Source organism: Odocoileus virginianus, chromosome 19 (assembly GCF_023699985.2).
Source record: "Odocoileus virginianus isolate 20LAN1187 ecotype Illinois chromosome 19, Ovbor_1.2, whole genome shotgun sequence".
In the NCBI taxonomy this organism is placed as follows: Eukaryota; Metazoa; Chordata; class Mammalia; order Artiodactyla; family Cervidae; genus Odocoileus; species Odocoileus virginianus.
The window spans coordinates 14858175-14865358 of NC_069692.1; the positions used below are offsets into that span (position 1 = coordinate 14858175).

General features: G+C 37.0%; 1 pseudogene; it reads left to right on the forward strand.

The window, feature by feature from the left end:
• The first annotated feature begins 3529 nt into the window (after nt 1-3529).
• Nucleotides 3530-3818, forward strand: LOC110133635 (large ribosomal subunit protein eL37 pseudogene; annotated as a pseudogene).
• Nucleotides 3819-7184: the final 3366 nt, after the last annotated feature.

Below are 7184 nucleotides of genomic sequence, written 5' to 3' on the forward strand. Positions count from 1 at the left end.
CTTTAGGATCAGTTTTAAAAATTGCTGGCTATCTGGCAGTGGTACAGTGTTGGCAAGGTGCTTGGCCCAGGGTTCATATTCAGTAACTATTTTTGCAAGAATATATAGGTAAGTTCTCATCTTTCTTCTCAATCACAGTTATATAATTGTACACAAAACACCAGCCAGTTTCCCTCCTTTGTTCAATATAACACTTGGCAAAAGAATAAAGAGAAGCTAAAGAAATATAAAATTAACAAAGATATCTTTATGATTCAACAGTATGTGGTAATTTATTTGCCCAAATAAACTTAATTTTTAACAACATATAAGAAATAGATATGAAATATATATAAGAAGTATATAGTAAAGACATTTTAATATGAATTGCTTCCATGTAGATTCATAAGGGTGTCCCAGATGGCGCTAGTGATGAAGAAGTGAAGTTGCGTGTGCAACTCTTTGCGACCCCATGGACTGTAGCCTAGCAGGCTTCTCCATCTGTGGCATTTTGCAGGCAAGAGTACTGGAGGGGGTTGCCATTTCCTTCTCCAAGGGATCTTCCCGACCTGGGGATCAAACCCAGGTCTCCTGCATTGTAGGCAGACAGATGCTTTACCCTCTAAGCCACCAGGGAAGTCCCTGTGATAAAGAACCTGTTTGCTAATGCATGAGACATAAGAGATATGGGAAGATCCCCCTGGAGAAGGCCATGGCAGTCCACACCAGTATTCTTGCCTGGAGAATCCCATGGACAGAGGAGTCTTGTGGGCTACAGTTCATAGGGTTGCAAGGAGTTGGACGCGTGCACTCACAGATTCGTAAAATCAGAGATGTGTGCTGTAAGATTAGATGATCATCATAATTTAAAAATTAACTCATAACTTCTAACATAAGGAATCTCAATGTCTCTAAAATTTTCTCTTAGTATATTATAAAATATACATTTTATCAGAACTCCAGTAATATTTTCATAACATCTATTGTATTATTCATAGTAGATATTTCTTGTGATCCTGGATTACTCAATAACTATGAATAAATATAATTCATGCTAAGTTGTCTTATAAAATAAGTTGGTTCTTCTTTGATTTGGGGCAAACTCTAATTTAACATCACTAAAAGAATTTAGGGTGGGTGGAATCTTCTATAAAAGGAAGCTTCTGAGATGTTCCTGGGGTATTTGAACTTGAAAGCTAGCCTCTTAGAAGTTTCTGTGAGAACTGAGCATTTAAACTTAACCCAATTGGGACACTTCTGGGGGGTAATTTTCCTTTACTGTACAGGAGTTAGAAAAGCTGTAAAAATTAACATTAGCCCATAAATCTAAGGCTAATCTCAACAAAAATATATATTTCTTAATTTAAAATATCTTAAGAGTTGAAATATAATCTTTAGCATTAACAGTTCACTGGGTTTCTTGAACTAGATGCGTTTTAGCCCTGATTCTGCTTATTAGATACAGTGCCAGATAAAATGTTAAGATAAGTAAAGCCTATCCCCTTTTTGCATCTTTTTCTTCTTTCTCAGCCATTTGGTTCTCTTATGAGCCGTGAGTAGATTTTCTAACACACTGGCCCTCTCAATAACTTCTCGTGCAGAACTCTTTGAGGTCAGCATTTGGGGAGTAGGGCAGAGTAACTGACATTGTGGAAGAGATTTTTAGGAAGATGATAATGTCTGAAGGTTTGATTTTAAGCACCATTCTGATATCTAGGAGGGGACATCTTCCTCTAAAAATCAGGCTTTACCATATCAACTAATAGATAGGCATAAGATGAATCCCTTTTTTGCAATTTTTATTAATAAAAAAGGAAGGGAGAGGTTTGGAAAGAAAGAAGGAATGACTGCCATCAATCACCTTAAAGATTTATCAGACAAGACCCCTGCTTTTCTGTTTCCAGTCTACTTAATAAAGATTCCTTTCCTTAAGTAAAAAGGAAGACTTTGATATATAATTCTGGGTTGACAGATTTTTTTTCCCCCAATAGTTTAAAGGAGTTGCTGTACTTTGTCCTATGTATAAAATAAGCCTCTTACTCTATGTTTTTAAGATTTTCTCTTTACCAGTGATTTTAAGTAATTTTATTATGATGTCTGTGCTATAGTTTCTTTCATGTTTTGTGCACTTAAGCCCCATTGCACTTCTTGGGTTGGAAGCATTACATCCATTTCTTCAAATATCCCTTCTTGAGGATTCCAAGAAGGAATCCTCAGAAGCAGTTTAACTCACATGCTCTGTCTGCTTAAAGTTGTCCCATGGATCATTGGTGTTCATTTGGTTTGGGTCTTTTTCCTGTCTGTGTGTGTTTGTTTTACTAATTCTATTATTGTGTCTTCAAGCTCACTGATTTGTTTTTTTCTATAGTGTTTGATTTGTTAATTCTATGCAATGTTTGTTTCATCTCAGATATTCGATTTTTCATCTCTGTGTGATCTCAGTCTTTTTCGTGTCTTCCATGTCTCTACATAATATGCTCAATCTTTCCTGTATTTTCATAAGCCTATGGGGTATAGCTACAATGAGTTGTGTGACATCGTCACCTATTAATTCCCCTGTCAGTTTTTGATTGTTTCTATTGATTGCCTTTTCTCTTCACCATCAGTGATATGTCCATGCTTCTGTGCATACCTGGTAGTTTTTAATTGGATGCCAGATATTATGATTTTGCCTTATTGCGTGGGTGATGGATATTTTTGTGTTCCTATTTGTATTCTTGAACCTTGTTCTTGGCCATAGTTAGGTTACTTGGAGAGTTTATCCTTTTGAGGCTTCCCATTAAGTTTTAAGAGGTAGGATTAAAAAGAAACCATTAGACTAGGACTTTACTATGCTCCCCTACTGAAGTAATAACTTTTGCGGTCTACCTAATGTCTGTTGAATTGTGACGAAAACCCCATGCTTAGGAACACGAACTACTCTCAGCTCTGCGTGAGCTTTGGCGATTGGTCTTTGTATTCTGCAGGTGGTCTTGTTCCCCTGCATGCGTAAACTGATTTGTACCCAGCTGAAGACTTGAGGGGACCTTATGAAGATTTCAGGAGCTTTCTCTGTGACGTTCTGTCTGCACACCGGACTTTGCCTACAACACCTAGGTGCCCTGGCTCCCTAGATGGTCAGTTCCATTTCCTCGGCTCCCAAGAGATGGCCAGACTCAGCATGAGTGCCCCTCCCTGCACCATCACCTGGAGTCTCTCTTCAGACTCTGAGCTGACGGAATCATAGAACTTACCTTATCTGTTTCCTCTTCCTCAGGGGTCACCGTCCTTTGGTGCCTGATGTTCATTATCTATAAAACCTTGTCCCATGTGTCTCGTCTGCTTTTATAGTTGTTTCAGGAAGGAGAGTAAATGTGGTCCCTATTACTCTGTCCTAACTAGATGCAGAAGTCCATCTAGTCATTTGTTTTTGCTTTTTAGCTTCAGTTGTTTTGTTTTTCACATAAATCCTTTTCCACAAGGCGTGTAGTAATAGTTCACGGCACACAATGCACCTTTAATAAATGTTCTGGATTGAATGAAATAAATCTTAAAGAGGGGCAGAAGCAAGATGACAAAGGGAACATCCTCGCTTGGGACGTGTTGGAATAAAACCATTGTGCTGCTGCTGTGACTGTAAGGCCTACCACCTTTGGAAGTTGACTTGTGGCAAATGTAGCTACCCTGCCAAGTGTAACAGAAAGTGTAACTGGAGTGCTAAAGCTAAAAGACAAAATACCACTGGGACTGCTTGAATGAGGCACCTAAAAATTGTAGACTGCAGATTTAAGCATGGATTCCATGAAGGAACAACACCTAAAGCCAAGAGGGCAGCTGTTGCAGCATCCAGTTCATCTTAAGAATTTCGATGAGTAAATGTGCAATAAATATTCTGGATTTTTAAAATATTTTTAAAAAGAAAGAAAAAGGGGAAATACTGTACACCTACATTTTGCTCAGAGAATGCTTTTCTGGAGAATTTAGTGGAGGAGGACACAATTCTGAGATAACCAGTTCTGTTCTCTACTCTGTTCCTGATGACTTCTGTGGCCTTAATTTTTTATGCCTAAATTTTCATATAAAAAAGTAATGAATGTTGGCCTTCCTGTCTAAAATTAAGAAAAGTGTTTTTTTTTTAATGTTAGAGTCAAGCAAGGATAGTCTTAACTAGGATTATATTGAAATTCTTTCTGTGTAGCCTTTGAAGTACTTTAACAATTGTGAATGTTGTCTGTCTGTAAATTATTCATTATTATAAAGGAACTGCTTCCAAGTCATGCTCCAGATATCACCTGATAGTCACCATTAATAGCAACACCGAGGCTATGTCTCAGGGGGTACAAATAAAAAATTATTTCTCAGGTTAATGGTGATATTATTCTCAGCTTTTACATTAACTTAGTGATTTAATGGGTCCTTACTAACCTAACTAAACTAAATGTTTCCACAAACATTTTGGCAGTTATTTATAAACAGCTTATACAAATATCTGCTGCATTTCAAGAGAAAATTAAAAGCATATAAACTTACACTCTTTTCCCACCCTTTCCCTGGTTCATGTCATGCCATCTGGGGCATCCAAATAAGGAAAATTAAATAGCACAGATACAGGAAAGAATTCTGTATATACCCAAAAATCCATGTGCACAAATCTGTAAGCACGGTTGGCTTGATATATTAGAAGATTTATATTCATTTCAGCAAACAAATTCAGTAAAGGGATGATTTATAGGTAAAAATATTAGCCTGGAACCCCATACCTTTGCCATCAATACTTTTTGCCTGTGAAAGTTCATGAGAGAAAATGACCTCCAAACATTCTTATATTTCAAATCCAAACATTCTTAGGTTTCAGATAAAAAGTATTAACCTTGCATGACCTTAAATATCAGAGTTATGTACCTCATTGTTGTGGTAGATTCCCAGAATTCATACCTTAAGGGAACTTGTTAGACATGTAAGATCTCAGACCCCACCTTGACCTACTAAGTTACAGTGTGCATTTAACAAAGAGCCCCAAGCCATTCCTAAACATGTTACATTTTAAGAAGCACTTCTGTTCATCCCCTTACATCTTTAAGCTCAATCCTTAAGCTCAATCCTTAAGCTCAATCCTTTTACGGTAGATATACTGTACTTCTCTTGCTCTGAGACATTGTGTCTTTTGTCATTGTACGACAATCTGAATCCTAGTGCTGAAGTGAATCTGACTTCTGTGATAACAAATGCAACATCGGTTAAGTTTCCGGTGAAAACTTGCTGTGGAAAGCCATTCTTTCCTGGGAATGTGTTTCAGATCTCTTAATTTTGAAATATTAGACACTGTATATGACTATACAATATTAAAATTGTGACTCCTTCGTGATTCTTTCAATGATTAGAATTTTCCAAAATTTACTTAAGCGCCTAACTTAAAATAAGTTTTTATTTTTCTGATGGAAATGTTGGATATAGTTGTTCAAAGCCCCAGTCATTATAGTAGAAATTTAGATTCAGCAAGGGTGCCAGAAATTAGTTTTCCTGTTTTAGACCACCCCCTCTTGCATTTAAAGGGAAATAATTTGCGATAAAAATTTGTGTTATTTATCCTTGGTTTAACTGATATCCTGCCAGCTTCCAGAAGGAATTTATTATTTGAGAAGACCTCTCTGTAAAATAAAGCCAGATTTGTGTAAAAATGTGTGTGCTCAGTTGTTCAGTCGTGTCGGACTCTTTGCAGTCCCATAGATTGTAGCCCACTAGGCTCCCTGTCTGTGGGATTCTCCAGGCAAGAATACTGGAGTGGGTAGCCATTGCCTTTTCCAGGAGGTGTCCCCAACCCAGAGATCAAATCCAGGTCCCCTGCATTGCAGGTGGATTTTTTCCCATCTGAGCCACCAGGGAAGCCCAAAAAATGTGTAAAGGGAATGAAATAAACATATCAACCACTGTACCTGTGTTTACTGAGGTTAAACATAAAATTTGGTTCTTCACCTCTTGGAAATTAAAGCAAAAAAGATAAACGAAACAAACTATAAAGCAGGTTAGTTTTTGCAATCCCGTGTATTGAATCCTGGTTGGGGATATATAATAACAATATAGTTCATTTTGCTTTTTGAAACCTTTATAGAGATGATCAATTTTGAACCAGACTTTTATCTGAAAGGTTACATTTCTTCAGTTAAATGAAAGATGCTTAAATTTAATTCAGTGCCATTCTATTGGATAAAGTCTAATAGGATCCATACCTCATTGGCTAAATCCCAAATAAATGAAACTGGTAGGAACAAAGGCATGGTTTAATTTTTTACAGCATAAAATTTTAAAACTTTGACTTCCTAATGTTTGATAAAGTTAGATCTACCTGGTCAAAACCTTCTGGTTATCACAAGACAACTGGTATTATGAGAGTACAGTGCTTTTTGCTCAGTAAAAATATTTAGTTCTTCCCTAGATGAAGACATTTTGAGAACCAATAGTTTTCCTGTACACTTACTTGTGTTGACCTATTTTATGACAGTGTTGGTATTAAGACCGGAAAAAGAATACTGAATTCTTGACTTGGATTTCAACTACTATCTTGACAATTATTTTCAATACATTTTAATTTACAGACAGTTGCTTTACAAAGAAGGCTGAAGAGACATTTTTTGTTTCTAGTAAAAGAAGCAGGGGAAATCAGTCTATCAATGCAAAAAAGTAGTGTATATATGTCAATCCTAATCTCCCAGTTTGTCCCATCCCCATTCCTGGCTGTGTCCACATGCTTGTTCTCTGCATCTGCATCTCTATTCCTGCCCTGGAACTAGGTTCATCTGTACCATTTTTCTAGATTCCACATACATGCCTTAATATATGAGACTTGTCTTACTCTTTCTGACTTATTTCACTCTGTATGACAGATTTCAGGTCCATCCTCATCTCTACAAATGACACAGTTTTGTTCCTTTTTATGGTGAGTAATATTCCATTGTATATATGTACCACATTTTCTTTATCCGTTTATCCAATCCACTTTTTTATTAAAGTAAAGCTCATGATAGGTATGCCCATGAGGGCAAAGGGCAATTCTAAAGGAACCACATAGCTATGGAATGATTTACCACCAGCAGATCCTCTTCACAATTTTACGTACTTCAGTCTATTTTCTCCCCCAGTCGTTGTCCACAGACAGTTATCATCTGTGAGCAGAGGACAGCCCTGATGACAGAACAGTGAGTGTTCATCATGTACCCGCTGTCACCTCA